The sequence below is a fragment of the Diuraphis noxia genome, unplaced genomic scaffold (genome assembly GCF_037042655.1).
Source record: "Diuraphis noxia isolate RWA-SAM2 unplaced genomic scaffold, SU_Dnox_SAM2 contig0001, whole genome shotgun sequence".
NCBI lineage: Eukaryota > Metazoa > Arthropoda > Insecta > Hemiptera > Aphididae > Diuraphis > Diuraphis noxia.
In genome coordinates this window covers 24918370-24941341 of record NW_028301711.1, presented here as the reverse complement: position 1 = coordinate 24941341, position 22972 = coordinate 24918370, and the positions used below count along the sequence as shown (strand labels likewise).

Genomic DNA, 22972 nt, shown 5'->3' with positions numbered 1-22972 from the left:
AATAATCAGAAAATAGGTGGTTAAATCATAAAGTAATAAGATTTTGAGTTTAAGGTAATCATGATGTTTGTATTTTGCATGCTTTAATAATAATAATATTTTTTTAAATGATAATTTGAACATGGCATTACAATTTAGAATAATATAATATGGTTAGTTTACAGAATAATATATTTGATCAATAATAAATTTTTTTACTACGAGGAAAGGAGATTATAATTATAACTATAACAGGGCAATTACATTAAATATTAAAATAATTCATTTAGTCACCACGAGGTATAATAATAACATTCTAATTTAAAAAAATATATAATACAAATATATTAATAAATATACTAACCAGTCACAAGTTTTTCGGGAGGACTAATAGGTACATTTACATAATTTACATTTAAACCTTTTTACAATAATAATAACACACAATTTTTAAAAATTCTTTTCTGCTAATTTCGCCAGATTTGTATTTCTCGATATAAGAATTGATTGTTAATTTTTTTGTTAAATATGCTCTATTTGAAATATATTTATCATGTTCTGTACTATTTATTGCAATATACGTGCTAGTCTGAATTTCAATTATTACTTTTAAAAATACAAAAATATTTGGATGGGGAGAATAAAAGTTTTTAGAAAATGAAGCGTGAAAAGCTTCACATGCATTAGTCGTACGTTCAGAACTTATTGAATTAGACGCCCATAGTATCGGGGGAAATGTAGAATTAGATGATATATAGTTTTCAACAATATAATTAGTAAATTTGGTTAGATTTGAATTAATTGGTTGAATCGTCATTATTTCTTCTACAAACACATCCTCCACTTCTTCGTGTGGAAAAAGCGACAGACCAAAAATTAAATGCAGCCATTTTCCTACTTCAGAATTAGGGTTTTTATATTCTGTCTGTAGTCCACAACTTTGAATATTCCTCCACCAAGCTTGAGATAAATGAAATCTACATCCCACTAGGAGTATTGAAGGCCAGACTTGTTTAGATGCAAAATGTATAGCTTGTTCGAAATCGGCAACGACTGTTTTTGGGTTAAAATCGAGATTGAATGTTGCACATTTACTAATCAAAGCTCGAAATAAATATTCGTATGTGGATGACACCTGTTTTGGCAGTAAAGAAAATATAAGTGGAATATAGCGACCATTTTTCAAACCATGTATCGTAAAAAATTGATAAAAAAATTTAGAACAAAATTCAAATGTTCCGTCGACGAATATTTTGTCACAACTACATAAAAATTCTAAATTTGATATTGTAGAAAAACATATTATATTCAACATATTGTCATTTATAAGCAATAAATTCTCACCCTTGTATGTATTAGTATCCAAATTATTTAATGTTGTATGCACTTCGGTTACATTTTTCGGTAATGGTGGTAGCGTTTTTCTACGAGCACGATAAACGCTTCGTCGTATAGAATGAACATCGTTTAATGTCAAATCTAACGCAGTTGATTGCACTTCATTCCGAATTAATTTTAGCGGTCGTGTTGTAACTTGGTCTGTTGCTTTTCTTTTTAACGAATTTGCAACAATTTGTCTATTTATATTGACACTTGCTTCGTGGTTATGATCAAAGTTAGATTTTAAAAGTACCGTTTCACTTAGATCACTTAAAAAATTCGAAGTACACGATTTAATTGTACATCTCCATTTTATTCCGTTTTTTGAGATAGTACATTTTCGAAACTTAAAATCATCTAGAACTAATAATGGTTTATTTTTTTCACTCAGAGCTTTTGTAAAACGATCCATATTGTAACGTGAAACAACTCGAACTAATACCAAGAGACTAACAAGACATAAGTATTGGGTAACATCGACGTGTTACTCTATATAGTATTGTATATACTATATTGTATATTGTGTGCAACGAAACAATTAGGCCGATAAAATATATCCGATGATAATGAAAACTTGTTTTCGTACATCACTCAAATGCATACTTCCGTGATCATTGATCAAAATATGTGCGTGATAATAATAATGTTTCATAAAATTCCCGATACTGTTATAAAATATATTAAAACCAGTCACTTTAGCTAGTAATCAATTGATCAATAAATATCAGGCAAATTTTAATACAAGCGCAATTGGTATATTGACCGTAAAATATAAAGAGCGCAATTGGTACACTAACCGTAAAATATAAGAAGCGCAATTGGTACACTGACCCAAAATTATATGCAGCGCAATTGGTATATTGACCCTAAAATACAAATTTTGTTTTAGGCGCAATTGGTCCATAGCCAACGATTTAGCCGATCAACGTGACATCGTTAAATTTATATTTTTCAAAACCATTGTTTTTTTCCTTTTTAAATATATATATTTACATTACATTTATTTATTTTATTTATATTTATTATTTATATTATATTTTATATTTATCAATATAAAATTAACATAATTTAATCTACTTTAATATTTTATTATTTTATTTCTACAATATTGTGATTAATAGAATAACTTAATAATATATACACTTATTGTTAATATTGTATTATTATAAAGCGCATTTTTAGTTTCTAAACATAAGTTTAATTTAACCCATTTATTCCGCTTTGTATTTTGGCCACTGTTATGATTTTTCTTTTTTTTTTTTAAGAGACTGAATAAAATTTTATTTTCAAAATAATATATTTTAGTTTTCGGTTAGGTTTAATCAAACAGTGTTTATTTGGTTATTAAGGATATTATATACATTGCTTGTTTCATTATTATTATAATATTTTTCGTACAACTAATAATAATAAAGTGTCTGTAATTATTGCTATAGTCGTGCTTAATATAAGCACAGCGATATGAGTGACCAACAATCGGTCTCCTTAAGTAGCCAGTCAATTATTTACAAATTAATAGGTTAAATGTATTTAGTTTTATTCACAACCTAACTTTAAACTATTTTGTCCAATTATTTAATAATTATATTTAGAATATCATTATATAGTTGATTGTTTAATATACGTTTAGAAACTGGTACTTTAAAAACACAAATTTTCATTATTATTATTCAACCAAGACAACCTAGTTTATTATAAATGTTAATAACATTATAGTCGAAAAAATTAAATATGTATGTGTAATATTATGTATACAAACGCGGACAAGACAACAAGACAATACGAAAAAGAGTATTGATATTTATTCGTTTTTTTTTTCAATTCACAAAAGTGATATAATATTATATTCTAATATAATTAATGATTATTATTTTCCTAATATTCACTTACTTTTTCTGGATTACAGTATATTATTATTTAATATGTGAACCATACTCACGCCAGAATTTTAATATGCATTTACGTACGGGTTCAATATTTGTTGAACCGTTTTGGATTATTATGTTTGTTCACAGTTCGAGGGTCAGCTGTCAGATCGACATGTCGGCCGAATAGCACACTGCCTTGGTGGAGAGGCGTAAGGATAATAATCTTATACTTCTGTATAATGTTTGTCATAGGGGGGAAGGGTCGAATGTCAATTGAAAGGCACTCACTGCCCTCGCAAATAAACTCGGTTGTCAATAAAAATATTTAGGACCTTTTACACACATCGAATACTACCGAAATGCGCGTTCACAAGCGTATTAAATAAAATGTATAATATCACATATACGAGTATGACGTGACGTTTTAGTCTCTCGTCGAACCTACGGCGGCCTTTTCAGATGGCTGTCCCCATCGGCCATCTTGTCATCGCAGCTGTATTTTATGCGAACAATATGGAAAACAATTTTTCTGTGTAAGCTATATGGATGTGAACAAATAAAATAAAAAAACTCGTCAAGGAGAAAATACCGACACGAGTAATAAGAAATATGTGTTGCGAGTGTGTGCCGGAAAAATACATTACCTATTTAACGGTAAACATCATGTCAACATTAGTTTTCTAACTTTTGTGCAAAAAAGCACGCGTTTCATTTCGCTGTTGGTTTTTTTTTCTTTAACGTCATTCTGGCTTTTGTAAGTTGTGATTTTTTTAGTTGCGGTGTAGGTTCTCGGTGTAGGTTCTCGGTGTAGGTTCTCGGTGTTTGATGCTTTTATTTCTAACTCGCAGGATAAATATTTGTTCTAAATCAACAAATTGTTTGATAAAGTTCTCTGATCTGGGCTTTTCAAAAGTAAACACAGTCGCTAATTTCGCTCGCCAATTATACCACATGACGTATCATCTCGGTAAACGTGATGGGGGGAAAAAACTACGCGAGTGCTCTAAGAACAATCTGTTTTCTGATTTCCATCACGAATTTCGAGGAATACAAAAAAACACATAATAATAATAATAATAGTAACATTAATGATAATAAATATTAAATAAACTAGTTAACTACCACCTATACACGTGGCGTCCATATATCATATACACACTCACACACACATATATATATATATATATATATATATATTAAGTATATATATTATAAACATAATAAATAAGTACAATATGGATAACGTATAGGTTTAATGTAGTCAGCTGGTATTATAGGACGTATAGTCCGCGATGCAGCACTTTGTGAGCCGAACGTGTGTGTACAGACTAATAAAGTAATATGTGCAGGTCACGTAAACGGTGGTAAAACACTCGTAAGTCAGACGTACTTACGTCGTTTCGGATTGCTTACCCGGTGCAAATACTCGAGCAATTTATTTCGGAATTATAGTCGCCTATATATAGTATAATATTATATTATGTTCTGCGTCGATCTGGTGGCTCGATAATATTATGTGCCTATTAATTCGTGACAGGGCGCGTGACGTTAAATGATACCGAGCTCGAGCACACGGACACTTTTATTGAGCACGTGCGACCGCCAACCCCTTTCCGGTATTCTCATATAACCACCACCACCAACACCCACTCATCCCGCAACTCATTTATCATGCTTACGTTCACCTGTGCCTGATCACGCCACTTATTCCACCAGAAACACGACATATTATATAATATATAATCACATTTAAATCTCCTTTATCGCGTGTATAGGTTAGACAATCGTGAACCGGATATCGTTCCGGTTATCCAGACCATTATAGGTATAGACATCCCGAAGGTTGACGCCGTTCGGCCGAGATACCTATATATAAAAATCTAATCGTTTGTGTCGTCCATAACATAGAATATTTTAAAAGCGTTTTGTGGGAGAAAGACTTTACCTCACTCTAGAGCTGAAGGTCAAACTTTTGGCTGCTTTCAAAAGTATTATATAATATACCTATATTATCTTAACCAAACCTACATTGGCCCAATAAAAAAATTCCCTCCTCCTCCCTCAGAAAAGTTGAAATGCAACTCCTCAGTTCATTTAGGTGGGTGTCTAACTACAATATTATTATGATACTAACACACGATCGATGACTACGAGCCATAAATATATAATAAAAAATATCGACTTTATCATATTAACACGTGACTGCTTGTACAACGATATATATTTGCACACTACCGACCACCCAAGTCGGAAAAAAATTACATATATCACAATGCCCTCTTGACAACGACATTCGCAGGCGGGTGACATATTATTATATTAGTATTTGTTACCGCGGTTATTACTCACGGAAGAACCACCGAGTTACGAAACTACATACTATGTATAGCATCCATCGTCGAGTGTTCCAACAATAAATCAACTGCAAAGTTAACCGATAAATTATTAAATTGCGGTAAGATATTTACAACTCAGCAGTCGGCTAATTCCGAGAGTTTGAAAGTTGCAGGTAAACGGCGATTTTAATTCAAACTCGTAAGTGTTTGGTCTTAAATGGCTAATATGGGTAGACGCGTGAGCGTCCGTTTGGTTTCCCACGGTCTTACTGCAACGTTGTTGTTGCAACGAAATTTTCTCGAAAAAAATTGACAAACTTAAGCCCCGTAACTTCTTGGTTTTTTGAAATTTCTTTCCCATGATAACGAGTGTTTTAATCGCCATGTAGGGGTATTCAATAAACATGCCGTTCAATCGTTATTTTTACCGTCCCTTCTCTTCTGCAACCATATGGAAAAATAAAAAGTCTTTTGAAACAAGTCCGACTCGTTGTACCGATAAAACGCGTGGCTCGATAATAAAAAAGGTTTCGTACTATACTATTTAACTTGATCGTACTTCATTTCGGGTTACATGCCCACTTGTAATATACGAGGGTAGTATAGGTATGACGTCGTGTTATATTATATAATAATAACAATCGTGTATAACGTCGGCATGCGTTTATTCATTACGTTTGCACGTATGTGTGTAGTATAATAATATGATATAATAATATTATTATGTAAGTGTTTTTTTTTTTTTTTTTTGGTTTGCTTTTGTATTACACATCCGGGACAAAATGAAAAAAATATAAAAACTTTGGCCGTCATTATAACGAAAAATGCACTCCGGTGTGTTATATTATTATCTGCATTTCATGCTCTGGTAATTTGCATGCGCGGTATATAAACGAGTAGGTATACGTCCCGGGAAAAACTATCTCTGCGTAACACATATTGGCCTCTCTTAAGTTCGCAACCGTCACCTCCTGCTGCGCACTTCCCCCCCCCAAACATCCTTCTACCAAATCAGCGCCCATGACCCCCCCTCCGAATTCCATACCATTACACCCTTTTTACATCAGTGCGCCCTCGCGATTGTTGCGAAACCTCCCCTCCCCGCATGACCGGCTGCTTGCTGACACACCAATCCGACGATTTTAACTAGCCCACACGCGTGGTATTCAATTTTATATAATAAACATATTCTATTGTACGTATATCTGTATTACATAAAACGTGTATGTTATGAACATTTATGCTGTATAGGCCTTACCTAAAGTTATATACCATATTATTATTGTGCACGCATGTTGGTGTTACGTTTTAATTACTGCACTGTCACTCAATAGGGAATTTAATTATTATTTAGTTTTTTTATATTAACGTTTTTTTTTACCACCACCGTTTATCATTTTCCGGGATGTTATATTATTACATTATGTGAATACGATTGTGATGTATTATAATTCCATGCTATAGTCAGAACTTTTGTAAAAAAAAAAAAAACTAAATGGCTATTATTTTTTTTTTTATATATATATTATTATAAATAGCTTTTTTTATACAATTATTATATACTGTCAAGCAAGAGGTAATAATGTTAACCTATGGTTTTTACCAAACTTTTTTTTATCTTTTCATTCAGAATCTATTATAATTTATAATGTATATAGATTATATAAATTCTATTATTTACTGTAAAGTTTGAAGCATCACTCTTGTTGATAATTCTATATCCATATCGGAAAATACGTCAAAATCCCATCACTGATAATTGATAAACGAAATACGTTTAACTGCTGATCTTTAAAATCACATATAATTATTAATTGGATTTTCTATAACTTTATATTTAAATACAATGTATCACAATGTGAAATTCAAATAAAGTACGAACAATGTTGTGTAATAGGGGTCTATAGCTTTTTTTATATAGCATTATTGTTATTGTTATTATTTTTTTTAATTAACTGTGATTGTGAACTCCTGAAAATAAGCACAACGTAATCACAAAGCAGCTGTAAAATATTTCAGGATTTAAATAAAAATTAGTAAAAAAAAAAATTGTTCAGGCGCACTCGAATACAAAAAACTTACAATTATTTAAAATGGATAACCGTTTTTCATAATAATTAATGCATAGAAATCAATTAGAAATACGAAATAAAACCAAAACAATGTTTGACAAGCCAATCGAGATTTTTTGGAAATAGAATGGGACGTAAATAATGATGTTCAAATATTTATTTTCCGTTGGAACTATTTTGGCTTTGATGGTCTTGTTGGAAATAATAATGTTGATATTATTAATAATTTAATATAATAGTAAACAGGGCATGCTGATTATAATATAATATTGTAGTTCGGTCAATTGGTTAATAATGATGATAATAATATGCATGCACAGAACTGTACCAAACGACAGTTAACTGAAAATGATTAAATCTTTTTAAATATTATTTATAGCACAATGAATTAAAACGGCTGACATTCCGAGTGATTCAAAGTTTGCGACGATAAGTATGCGGTGCGTAGAGTTTAGTCACACAACAAATAAAGTGCGCTAATACAGTGCTATCTGCATAGTGATATAACCAGCTATAGTGTTAAAAATTGATACTTAAAGTTCATTCTTATTTTATTGTAAAGAACGTAAACGACGATTAATTTCAAGTAGTTATATATTATATCTCAGTGGTTTAATTTTTGCTGTTATTTTTGCCTTATCATTCTAACATAAACCATTAGGTCTGAATCCAAATTTATAAACTGGTCGCACGCAAAGCATGCTTTTTTTCTTAATGATGTATATCAGAATTAATTTGTGATCAAAACAACAATAAACTGTTTACACTGTTGCCACCACCGGGACATCTTATCGTTCCACGACCCTATCGTAGCGTTACAGTTTTTTACACGTACCCACAGCGTATCTAACTATGTACAAGCACCCGAACAGAGAGTTTGATAATAAGTTCGATGATAATAATCAATGCACCTGACAATACAAACGTATAACTAATCTATAATATATTATTATAATAATGAAGTCCACGCATTAATGAATATTATTTAAATTTATAATATATGCTCACTGCTGTGTCGTTTCCTTATTTTGAATCGTTGAATCGAACAAACACAATAAAATGTTTTCGCCCGGCATTTTTTGGTATTTGTGAAATAACACATAATGACCCGATGGTGTGTGTATGTTTTAATTTTTAATATACTAACTACGAAAATGCGTGCTAGCATGAACAGTTGTAATAAATGTCCGACACACCCTTTGAACATTTGAGTACTTATACACGTATAAATAAATTATATAATATAACGTGAGCAAAGCAGGTATTTACATAACTTCTACGTGAAAAAGAATTAGAGAAAGTGTGATGCATGAATGAAATTTATTTCATTATCGTAAATTAAATTAAATTAAATTTTTCATTTACTACGGTAGTCGGTGACGTGGAGTTTCAAAACCACTATACAATGGTGGAATACTATGGTTCAACTCTGCATTCGAAATCCTTAATGAACACGATAATTCAGATTTAAATAATCACGATGTAGCATTAATTATCTCAGTAACACCATATTAAATTATGCCAACCAACAAGTTTTAAGTGATTAAAAACTATATTATATTTTTATAAATTTTTATGATGATCACCGTTATTGTTTTACTCAAATCCAATAAATATTAGCACATTCATTTGGTATTTAAACAGTTTATTTTTAATAACAATTAGTTTCATAACTGTATGGTGTACCTATTATAAATAGGTCATTATTATTATTAAAAGTATTAAAAGTCATAATGTCCACGGGTATGAGAACACGCATGTATAAATTATTTAAAATGATAGCCATTATTATAAGGGTCAATTAAAAATCAAAAAAATCGAATTAGCTTATCCAGTTGCAAGAAAAAAAACAGGCGAAAGTGTGTGTTCACTGTTTGAAAATGTATGCATGAGGGCTCACGTAGAATTGGGTTTTGTACATTTAAGTACAACCTGAGTTTCAAGTTCGAGTGTCTTCTTAGTCAGTGGTTCATTGATTGGTTAACGTAATTTACCTGACAAGGTTTTTATTTTCTGTTTCATTCCTTTGTCCCCACACAACAACAACAATAACAAAAATAATAATAATGAAAATAAAAAAATAACATTAGCCCATCTACTTTATAGCCCACTTTCATTTTCACTAGAACCAAACGAAAAAAAATATCCTTTAAAAGTTCGACAAGAAACTGTTCTTTAGCAGATACAATTAAATAGCGACATTCCTCATTAGTGCTGACATTTTTCACTTCTTTTCCTCTCGAAATTAGATTTCCCTCTTATATTCTTGTACATTCTTTCAGTTCTATTATTTTAGAGAAATTCGTTGTTATCTTCACCGTCGTCGTCGTCGTCGTCGTCAACGTCTTATTCGTTACCGACACTGTCAATGTAATATAGTCCCGTATACACTTGGTGGCGTTCATTTAGAATTGAATGAAATCAGTTGTTTGACTGATCTTGGACAAAAAAATTTTCTTTTATTGATCACAGCATTGATTAATTTCTAAAAACTTGAGGACTCTAATTTCAAAGAGTACAATCTCCATGTTTCGTGAAAACTGAGATAGATATCGTTGCATATTCAATTTTCAGAGCTGAATTCGAATAACTCATTAATTTTTTCGCTAAAAAAAAATCTTATTTTTTTAAGCAAAAGCTCGTAAATAACCTTTGTATAACTATATGAAAAAGTTTAAAAAATCCGAATGGAGAATAAACATTTTTTGATTAAGTAATTGATTTTATTTGGTTTTCTGAAAATTTAGTGAACATGGGGATTGTACACTTTGAAATTAGAGTCCTTACTTGTAATCTTGAGTTTAGAACTTCATAAACAAATTTTGTGATAAATGGTAAATAATACTGGTTGACCCAGATATTTTAGGTTCAACTGGTTCAAGGCAATGTCATGTTAGTAAAATACTTGTATAATACTACCATAGATACTCGCTATATTTTTTGATATTATGTTATTACATTTTTCCAATTCCCAATCAAATACCATAACACCTGAAAAGGGAATTCAATTCTGTTGTTCTAGTCTTTTCAGAAAAAAATACACATATATTACGGTTATACTTATCGTCTGCACAATATTAGCGATTCATTAATATTACACAGCCGAGTATAATTTAGATGATGTACTAACATTATGGTCATTATCTATCCATGTTTTGGTTAAGAAAATAGATAAACATTCACACAATAGTTTAAATAAAAAAATTTAAAAATATTGGTTATAGAAAATTGAACAAGCTTAAAATTATACATGTTTTTAATGATTGTGTGATTGTTGTCGACAAAATTATTGTTATAAACATAAAACAGTAACGAATGCTTTGCTCTTTGAATTATTCTATATAGGTATACGAGTTACAACTTTATGTATGGTACTTAACTAATTGTTATGTAGTAAAGTCTAATATTTAATAATCCTATGTGGAATTAAGTACATATACCTTTTTGGTTGAATTTGAAATTTAACAAGGAAAATCTCTAAAAATCTGTTTTTTTTTATTTTAAAACTACTGATAAGGGTCTTTTTCCTGTGTATAAAAAATCTGTTTCTTTTCAGTTTATTTAGATTTATGTAAAAGTTAATTGTCAAAAGCAGGTTTAATAATAATAATAATAATATATAATCGTTTAAAAATTAAAAATTAAAAAATAGTATTCAAAAATCGTAATTTTATTAATGAATATGATAAATATGATTTTATACTTGACATAAATATAAAAATATACTTACACATATTACACATTGCCTAATTACTGTTAACGTCAAAAACCACAAAACCTGCGTTGATTATATGGTACATAATATTATATTTTGTTATATCGTTATTCCATTAGTGTAATGTGAAATGGTTACATCAGACAAATAACCAAATAACCTACATAATATTATTTTCCTCTAATACAATTTCTTCAAATAATTTATACGATTCGCGGTTAATTTGAAAATTAATTAATATATTATGTTGATAAATGGTTAACAAAGTCATATACGTTGTATTATAATAAAATATTGCATTGCCATGCTTGAATAATTGTGAAAACTCTTAAAATATGTATAAGTATCATTGAGAATGGAAAAACATCACACTATATCTATTGTAAGCTAAATATATTAATATGCAAACAATATTATAGTCGTATATAAAGTGCGGCTTTAAAAGACAGAATTGTATATGCTTATAGCTTGGAATATGCATGCCTATAAGCAAAATCTCTCAAAATACAGATTGAATAATACGATTTTAACACTAATTTATTAACAATCATTGAGGAATCATTTTAAAGAAATAACAAAAAAAAAATTTTTTTTAGCATTTTATCATCACGATAACATATCAATAATCAATTGTTATTTTTACATTGATTTGATGAATATAAACTATTGGAGCGTGGGCATAAATGTAAAAATACACTAGACAAAGTGCGTTGTAGAGCCATCGGTTATATTTTATGTCGTGAAAGAGATATTTTTTAAACTTTTATCGACAAAATAACTTGAATGATAAATTTCACAATTCAGGTAATTTCATTTTTACGACAATTACGTATGGGGATGTAGCTCCCACGTGGAATACATCAGAAGAACGTGAAAAGTGGCTTAAAGTTTGGAGGAAGACAATAAATCGTAAGGAAATGTTTAACACTCAGCCCATACACACTGACGTAATGGTGTGATTTTCTAAGGCTAAGCTCCTCGGGAATTTAGTTGTACACTTGTGCAACACAAACTTGTTTGTTTTATTTTTCGTAGTTTTCGATTTCGAGATAAGAAGAAAAAAGCAAAAAAAAAAAAAAAATAACAAGAAATAAAATAAAATAAAACAAACAATGGTAGGTACATGTATTCCACTTTTTTTTTCGAATACGAGTATGTTTGTACTTTCTTCTTGTTGAGTTCCAGTTAACCGGCCATTATAATTTTAAAAGATATCAGATTGCAGCCATTTTCTTTGTTCATTTCATTTTATGAAATATTCACAAAGTAAACGACTGCTTAAAGAAAGTTTTCGTAACGCAGTGGGTCATATCATAAGGTTATCAGTTATCACCTATATTATTGTACATATTGCCTGCAATAACTACACTTCTTTGGGGCCATACATCATACAACTGAAAAAAAAAAAACAATATTATAATCGTTTCTGGTGATTTTAACCGTATTATTTTCTATTGGTGGATACACGAATAATATTAATGAATGTCCTTAAATCATTAAACTGCGTCGTAGATATAAATATTACGTTTTTTTTTTTTTTTTTTTTTACTTCAGTAACAAAAAAATATTAATTATTTAACATTAAATAAAACACTTGAGCAACGTTAAAAGTTATTATAAAACATTGAATATTAATCTTGGACTAGGTTAAAAGTTAATATTAAAAATTTAAAAATACGTGTTAAATAAAAAATCTTAATTAGATTTTTTAATCATTTTAAAAACCTTTCTTAGAGTTTGGCGAATAACTATCATTAAAGTCGAGAAACGGTTCCTAGTTAATATTTGTATTCTAATGTAATAAAATATAGAAACAAAATGTATCAAGTCGTAGTTACGAATTTGCTGTATCATTAACAAGGAATATTATATAAAAATAATTATTAAATTAAATGTTTTCAAACTTCTATATAATTTTTCTCAATTATTAATAAGTACTTATTTTTTTGTAAATGTTACATGCATTGGATATGCTTCGTGGCTTATGAAATTAAATTTTTAATTACCATTATGATGTACAATTGTTATTATTATTAATTTATGGTGTTAAAATAAATCTACAAAAATAAATAATCAATTGAAAATAATATTTCAGCTTTCCATTTTCTAAACTTTATCTTTATTTTATCATCATTCATTATATTTACATTAAAATATATTAAATCAGTGGTGTACCTGTGGGGGGGCAGGGGCATATGTCTCCCCCCTCCCCCCGAGAAGTTTTTTGATGTCATAATGCAAATTCATTGTCCAGCTTAAATAATGTAAATAATAAATATTTTTAATTTTCACTGATTATAATCGTGTTTGATATCAACATTTTTTGATATCACTTATCAATGTATTATATGATTCATGTTTTAAGTATTTAACAATAATTTATAATACAGCTTCAGATTATATTATAATTTATAACCATAAATAATTGTGCAATTAATTTATGGCCCCTCCCCCCCCCCCAAAAAAAAAAAAAATGTTTCACAGTACACCACTGTATTAAATTTATTATAAGTACATACTACTTATGTAAACTATTTAAGTTCAATAGAAAACCTAAGTGAAAATTATTGACTACATAATCCACATTTTTAAATATTTTAATGAAACTTATAAATACAATAAAACTAAACTCATCACATTTGCTCAGTTACGATAATACATTACCTATGCTAATTACAAACTTATTGTTATGAATGACATAAAATTATTAAAATTTTAATCGTGTTATTGTTTCACAATATATTGACAATTATATATTTAACGTGTACCTAGTCATTTTACTATCAAATACTAATAATACGTTTCTTTTTCACAGTATAATAGTCAAACTAGAAACAGATAAATTAGAGAATTTAGAAAACGTTGTTTTCCTGTATGTGATTCTTAAGGATTTTCAATTTTTCAAATCGAAGATCAGCTGAATTGAATGGTACGATCGCTACTAATTCATAGTTATATGGTTGTTTGGGCTCAACCCATGATGTAGTTGAAAGTGTGTAATGTTACTGCAACTCATTTGTACGTTTATCATGTGTATTTGTTTTCATGTATAAGGTCAATAATGATAATATCTTATTCTTAAAATACACTTTTTTTTTAACATAATATATTATAGATACTTCTAATAAATATATTGTCGAATAAAAATACATGCATGAAATACAGTGGTGTACTTATTATGCCTATACAAAGTGCCGTGTTACCATAATAATAATTGAAACGCAGTAATGCCATATTGCTAATACCAACATTAAACTATTATCATCACTAGCTGTGACAAACAGGTTAAAGCCACGTAAAAAATACGCTTATCTAAGATCTATCGGTATTTAATATTTACTGCCTTACTAGTTTTTATACTCGCGTTATGTTAGAAACTGACATTTCTGAAATTTACTTTAAACAATTACTTTAGGTGTTTTTTAGTATGTAAGAAATAATCATCCACTTAAAAATATTAATCACAATCTAAACTTTTGAAAAATCACACTTGCGATAAACAAAAAAACTTAGAGAATGACTTTAAAATAATTTAAAAATTGGTAAGGAAGATACTAATTCATACCTACTATATTATTCTATACTATTCATACTATACAAAATACACTATTTTAGATATATATACAAAGTGGTGGTTTAGTTAAGCATCTATTGAGTTTTCTCGAATTCTTAAGTTTATCATGAACATAACATGATGTGCTGTTTGTTTGTCAAAGCAATCGTTATATACAGTTATATACTTCTGAAGTCTGAACGAACAAATTACGTCACATGAATGAACCGGTGTTGATCACATATATATCATTATCATTACTGAATACTACAACCCTAACCAAAAGTCTGGAAAAGAAACTTATAAAGGCCGCGGAGAAAGTAGGATTAACTGTGAATGATGATAAGACAGAATACTTGATTGTTAGTCGAAGTAACATAAATTATGGACTAGAACAACATATTGAATTAAAAGGACATACATTCAGGAAAGTATCACAATTCAAATATCTGGGATCAATTATTACTCAAGATAATGAACTTAAGACTGAGGTGTCGTCAAGAATACAATTAGCTAACATGGGATATTATGAATTAGAAAGAATACTAAAATCGAGGTAATACTAAAACTCTCTAAAAATTTAAAAATAAGAATGTATATGACATTATTACGACCTATTGTCCTGTATGGTTCTAAGACGTGGGCATTGAGGAAATTCGAAGAACAAAGACTAGGAGTATTCGAGAGGAAAGTTTTGAGAAAAATATATGGACCGGTATTTGACAGTGAAACAAATGAATGGAGAAAATTATATAATTATGAATTCAAAAGACAGTTTAAGAGGCCTGACATAGTTAAATATATCACAAAAATGTAGGTGGGGCATCCGAACCGCGTGACTGGCTTAAAGAAGCGGCCACGGCGGGCGGTATCAGACCTTTAGAGGCGCGGCAGATATAGTTACAATATTTGGTATTTCATTTACAAAAAAAAATATTATATTGATGTGGAATGAGCTTATATTAACTTTCTCACGGTCTCTAATAAGTCGTGAGTTATGTTAATACAACTCGTAGTGACACCTACGCAGGCACACTAGGGAGAATGGTTGATGGCTCTGAAAAGAGCCTTTTTAGTCAGTCACAATTTTGAATCGACCGTAAGCAAAACTGCGTGTAGGGCCGCTGGTATTTGCACACGGCGTATTACAGTACAATAATTGCCTCGGTACTATGTCGTACAGTGAATATATTGCACCATGTACCCGTCGGGATCGTCAATTGTCTTCCTGTGATGGTATCGATGGTTGACGCCTCGTTTTAACGAGTGTTTTCGCTGCAGTATCGTCATTCGTCAGTTGCCGTCTCGTTTTTGACGAGTGTCTTCGTTGCAGTAGTCTGTAGTATCGTCGGTTGCCGCCTCGTCTTGACGAGTGTCTTCGCTGCCGTAACGTCTGTTGCCGTCTCATTTCAAGTAGATGTTGACGGTAGTGTTGTTGGCGGACGAATGATGATGTTCCGTAAATGTGATCGGTTTATATACCGTGTCCCGTACCGACTCGTAAACCATAGGTGTGCCGCCGTGCGTAACTGTGTTTCCCGTCGGTACGGTTTGGCTAGCTATTCGTACAATTTTGAGGTTATGATTATGGTAATAGTATTTTTTATTTCGTTACGGTCTCCTCTATCTATAGCCGTGTTTTTTGGGAATGTAAAATGACCAGAATGTTTTTTAATTCGCTACATACCCCTTACGGTGGTATCGTTTGTGCGTGCTGTGTTGTGATTGGTGGTCCTGAGAAGAACCGTTTTATGTGATAATGGGAACTCCGTTACAGGTTGTGGTGGGAAGACAGGGTTTTGGTAAAAAAAGGACTTAAAAACGTTAGATCCAGGAATCAGATGGAGAGAAGCTGCAGAGAACAGAGACAGATAGCAAGATTTGTATTTAGAGGCATGGTCTTAAAGGCCGAAGCCAAAATGAAGAAGAAGCAGTAAGAAGGCTACAACCTCAATAACCTACGATTATATTATTTTCTTGAATATATTTCATTAAAACGCTGTAGTAATATAACCCGACTATACATATATTATACATATAATGTTGTATGATAGTTAATAACATTATACTAGTATGGAAACAGATCAGTTTAATTTGAGGCAGAAAAAAGTTTTTTTTTTTAAATGCTAATGGTAAAATGAGTTTAATTTTGTCTGAACACTATATATAACTAGATATCATCACAATGTTCAAGTTTCATTATTGACGATAACATCCTAACAAATATAGAACATAATATATCATACAAATCACGAATTCGTATCATATATTCAAACAATAATAAAAATCAAATTTTATAAATGTTTTTAATACCAACATAACGTGTAAAGTTCATATTAAAACATCCACTCTATGGGTTAACGGTATCTTATTTAAAAATATTTTACATAAATATTATAATAATATATATTTTAAATTGCAATATCTAGCATCGCATATTTATAAATGAAAGCAACTACATTTTAACTATATTCAATACCAGATTTTAGAATATTTTAATGACGTGACATAACTATTACACCTTGCGCTATTATTTAACAGCATATTTTAAAAACTTGATTTTATACATACGCACGCATAACGATATAAGATTTAATCATGAACATTACCCCAGAAAGAGGTCATGTCCGTTTAAATTAATTTTACAGTAAACGCAGAAAAATATGATATAATATAATATATTTACTCACTTGCAATATTATGAACATCTAGTTTATAAAATTGAATTTTTTAAATAAATTTACATTAATCTAATACAATATTATAATGATTGATGTGAATAAATTTCATTTTAGTAGGAGTTTATTTCAAGCTGTATAGTACACTTTAATTAAAATAATAATATTATAGTTGTTCATTCTATAATTATTATGTAACAATAATAATGATAGTTACTTGAATTCAAATTCAATTATTTATTCAATTATCTGTTTCTATGCGGAATTTCGTTCGGTGTAAACGTTTAGCGAACGTCCGCACGGGTTTATCGACCGTTGGACGACGATGGCCGTGGTCGTACAAACTTCGCAATGCAATCAGTTGTGGAACGTAAACGACTATATTATACTGTCAGCAAAATCCGGAAGTGGCCTAAATACCGGTATGGTATAGTGATATAGTAATATGCCAGAGGCGGATACAAAACCCTTCGAATAGTGTCCACCGTAATACAACTGTCTCCAGATTGTGTAGCCAGTCGAATGATTATAATAATTATAATATGATATTACCTATAATACACATTTTAATAAAATAATATAATATTATTGTGTCAGACAGTAACAGAGATGTCCAGCTGCGTAGCTGGAAAAATATTGACACATCTATCTGAGGCATGCAATAAATGATATGGTGTGTCCAAAATAAAAAAATATTGATAACTCCACAACTTGACTGCAAGTTACACCTGTCATACTTATCAATTTCTGTTGCATTCCCGACAAAAATGTTCTAGTGTCCGCTAATTGGACCAAAATACCAATTAATACACATTATTAGTTCTTATGGATAATACCACAGATAAAAAAAAAAACTATTCATGACTATGACAAATAAGAATAAAAGTAAAGGAAATAAAGTTATTAAAATGTAAGCATTTAAAAATGTGATGCTTTTATTAGCAAAAAATTGATGTGTTGTAAATATTAAACCATTCAGTTACGTCTCAGCGTAACCATCACTGATATTAATGATTACTGATAATAAAACTATTATTTTTACTATAATATACATAATAGATAGAAAATTCATCTTACTATATAAATTTCTATATAAATTAATAATCATATTCAAATTGTTAAAAACGTACCATTGTAAATATCAAAAGATGTAGATAGCCATTTTTCATTCAAACTATCATGTTTTTTTTTTTAATTTTCTTGTATATTGCATTACTTAGTATTGTATTAATTTTTATATGTGGCAAATATTTAATTTTCTAATAATAAAAAATAAATATTAGTATCAATGGATTAAAACAAACTTAACTGAAACTTAATTACTTATTGATTAATTAATAAGTTACGTTGATGTTCAGCTTTGCAAAACTTGTATTAAAAGCGAAAAAATGTCTCAGTTGAGTCCGAACTGATCCGAGTTATGTAAACAGCTCTTGGTGCTCTTATAAATTTGAAACGTAAGAAATACATAATAAGTGAATTTATTGAAAAACTGAAATAATTTCGAATAAAGACATTTTACTCGATATCAATTAATATTTTCTTTAATATCGCACTCATAGAAACTTGTAAATATTGAATACTGTTGACCACTATCAATAAATTATATATTTGAAAATTTCTATTTTATTTGTTTTATGAATCTCTAGTTTGAAAAATGTATTTTAGACCTATACTGCGAAAGGGTTACATAAATATGTTTGTTCATACAGTGAAGAGTATGCTCCTGCCAATAGATGATTTGTCTATACATAAATCATTTATATTCGACTGAATTACATGTTATAATATTGGAGTATTAGGCTCTTGAGTATTTATTTTTTTTCATGAACCAAATTATTGCTTGTCAATTATACACAAAAATGCCATATTATAAATTTACGCTCACATTCGGGAAAGCTCGCGTATTCCCGTAGTGGGAAATCTCAGCACGAGGACAGTAGAAAATTGTATATCATTTACACACTTGTTTCTTTAATTACTATTGTCATTATTGTTATGACATTTATTTTCTTAATAGTATATACGTTGTTAAAGTAGCCGAGCGAAAACACACGAGAACAAACATGGCCATATTATACACCAACACTATCATCCTTATATTATGCAGTTAGTGGTGTGCGACCTGCAGCACGTCGTTTGACGAGAACAAATAACGTCATCCGTATAATAATCTTCGAGAAACGACCAGAGATCAAAATCCCTGCGCTGTTTATCTTTTCTCCACAGTGTCTCAGGTTCGGGTACCTACCCACTTAAAGTGCCGTTTGGTATATTGAAATGACGGGAAACGTGGGTGACGACAATGACGATCTGCGGGCATCGTTTTACTATGTTATAACCAGTGATCCGAGAAACGTTTTCCCTCCGGCCTTGACGGTATTGTTTCGGAATAGCCAGATAATCTCTGGTTTATATAGGCACTTGCACAAGACGTTCGTACTTCGCATTAAATTCGCCGCCACCACCGATTGTTCTCCCAAAGAAGGTGCAAAATAATAATATTATCGCATCGATTTTTGAGACCAGTGCAAAATATCCATACCAAGTGGAACGATGAAATTGAATTCCAAACAATTCAAACGACGTAGGGACGCTACAAATTTATGGGATGATAAATATTAGATCGTATTTTAAAAACTGTATGCTATAGGTAATGATATATTAATATTATTATTTATAGTCTGAGAGCGATCCAAAAAAATATTCCATCGTGTGGAATTAATTCTATAACTAGCTTCCGATCGATTGTCTGAGTGTTTGTTTTAAAACTTTTCTCCGTCATTTCCTTTTGAAGAAAATTATTTAATACTAATACTACACTTTTCACTGAATCCGTAAAAATTCTCCAACTATTTTAGTAGCCATACTTTTCACTGTTTCTGAAGTTATCTTTCGTACAACAATGATAACAATTCATTTGAATTAATTTACTCTTTTATATTTATGCCAGAATAATTAACAATGCACCATAATCACTTAAACGCTGTGAAACATTGTGATAATAATAACAATAATTCATAATATCATATTAGATTAATGTGAAATTCATCAAAATGTAATATTATGTTAGTTCTCGTTTGATTCAAGAAATAATGGCTGCTAAAGTGCTAAATAAATTTTAAATATTATTTCATTACGTTATTCAATTAGACGTAAATTACATTTGCAACCTAACTATATATATATATAGTTGTAATAAACTTTGTTATTGACTTACTAAATGCAAAACACATATTTTTAACTTTGCAGAACAGTAATTTGCTTTTACTTGTATAATATTGTATACAATACATCAAAACAACTATAAAACAAACGCATTTTATACCATAAATCATTTAAACACACAACTGTGTTATATATTTTATATTACACATATTTCTTTTTATGCCATACATTTTAATATGGTTGGTTTCATAACTATAATGGCGTTCACACTTGGTCAATTAACAATAAATTTAATCTTAAAAAATAATACAATTTATTTCGTTTAAAGTTATATATAAAAGTAAAACGTTTTTAAATATTAGTCGTGGACAGAGTAACAAATGATTTAGCTGAATGTTGATCATTCTTTACGTTTCACTCACCTCGATGCAATCTAGTATTATATTATTATTTTAAACTTTAAAGCCGCCATAAATCATCGTATTTAGCATAGTATTTGAAGTGGAATTTCACTTCACAAAAAATAAAATAATTTCCAAAGTACCCATGATATATTTTAAATTTTAAATTTTGAATCTAAAATCTAAATTTATATTACCTATAATATTAACATTATAATACCTTTAAATGATTGTACTCACATAAAAAAAATGTCAAAACAATCTTCAAATTAACAAAAAAAAATTAATTTTTATCGAAAAATCAAATTTAATCAATGCATTAACTTCAATTATTCTTAGTAAAATATCCACCATAAAATACAAATTATGATTTAATTCATCAATATTTCAAGGTAATAATATGAAGGACTCATCTTGTACATTTTAAAATCTTTAAAACTTTTAGAGAAACCTTTACTTTGGAAAGCCAAAAATTAAAACACGTATTGATCTAATTTTTATTACTTGTCTACCGAATGTTTGAATTTGATATTTTTCTTTATTTATCTACTTCCTATTTTCAGTATAAGAATAATTACAAGTATTAATTTGTTTTTAATTAGTTTCTCGTGTAACTACTAACCTAATAAATTTATAATATAGTAGCTTTTTAAAACAGATCTGACCCATCCAATATGATTTCAGCATCTATATCGTACTAGTTTTTGTTCTGTGTTAGGTATCATTATTTGTGAAGGAATACAATAAATATATAATAAAATATTTCATTACTAAAATGTTCTTTTTGAGGAATCATATCCTTTGACTTGCATATTCTTCAAACAATAAGTAATTTTTTTGTATTTTTTTTTTTTTTTTTGTAGTTTATCTCCACTACACTTTTCTTGAATAATTAAAAACGGATTGTTAAGACTTAAAAATAAACAAAAAGAAAATAGTAGGTATACAAGATGATACACTAAACAAACACAACACACCATATTTTCCTTTATTTTATTCATGAGAGAACTGCAATATTTACAGTAAATTACAAAAATATCATTTTTTTTTTTTTTACTTTGACGTATAGAAAAACGAAATTTGAATAAATAATAACTACCTACAATTTCTAAGCATTACATACTTAGGATAATACTAAACTAAATTTATTTAGAATTCGAGTATATATGGAAGCTAAGATGATTTAAAATAATATAATACCTATAATATTATTCTACTGGCATTTTTTGATTTTTAAATATACAGTATGTTCACGATTGAGGTACCACTTAATATTTCTTCTGGATGACCTTGGATTGAAATAGGAATACACATTGTCAGGCAAAATTCAAATCTGTAACTCTCTCGATATTCTCTTGCGCAATACAACTTACTTTTTTTTTAATGGCAACACACATTTTTTATACGGATTCAGCTAGAGTATTTTTTTCAAAGAATTTTTGTATAAAAGTTTTTTTCTAATTATAAAATTGGCAAAGTTACAGAATGGTCATATTTAATATTTATGTAGGTAGGTACAAGTGGCATGTAATAATTTTACTGAAGATCAATTAATAAAAGGAGCAATATCACGAGAATTGTTGAGACATTTGAAATCATGTTTGTAAAATCAAGGTGGAGACTTTGAACAATTTATCAGATAAAAGTATCAATAAGTTAATAGTAATAAGTTCTAAAATTGTTGGATATGTTAATTCAATACAATTTAAATAAACGAATTCGTAGTATTAATTTTTTTAATTTTCTTTACTTTCAACTATTTTTATTTATTAACTTGCAACTTTAGATAGAGCAAATAACGGTATTAAATAATTTATTTTAG

General features: G+C 29.4%; 1 protein-coding gene across 2 annotated transcripts in view; it reads left to right on the top strand.

The window, feature by feature from the left end:
• Nucleotides 1-22972, top strand: part of LOC149060369 (limbic system-associated membrane protein-like) — a 589994-nt gene that overhangs the window by 455854 nt on the left and 111168 nt on the right. The window lies entirely within an intron of this gene.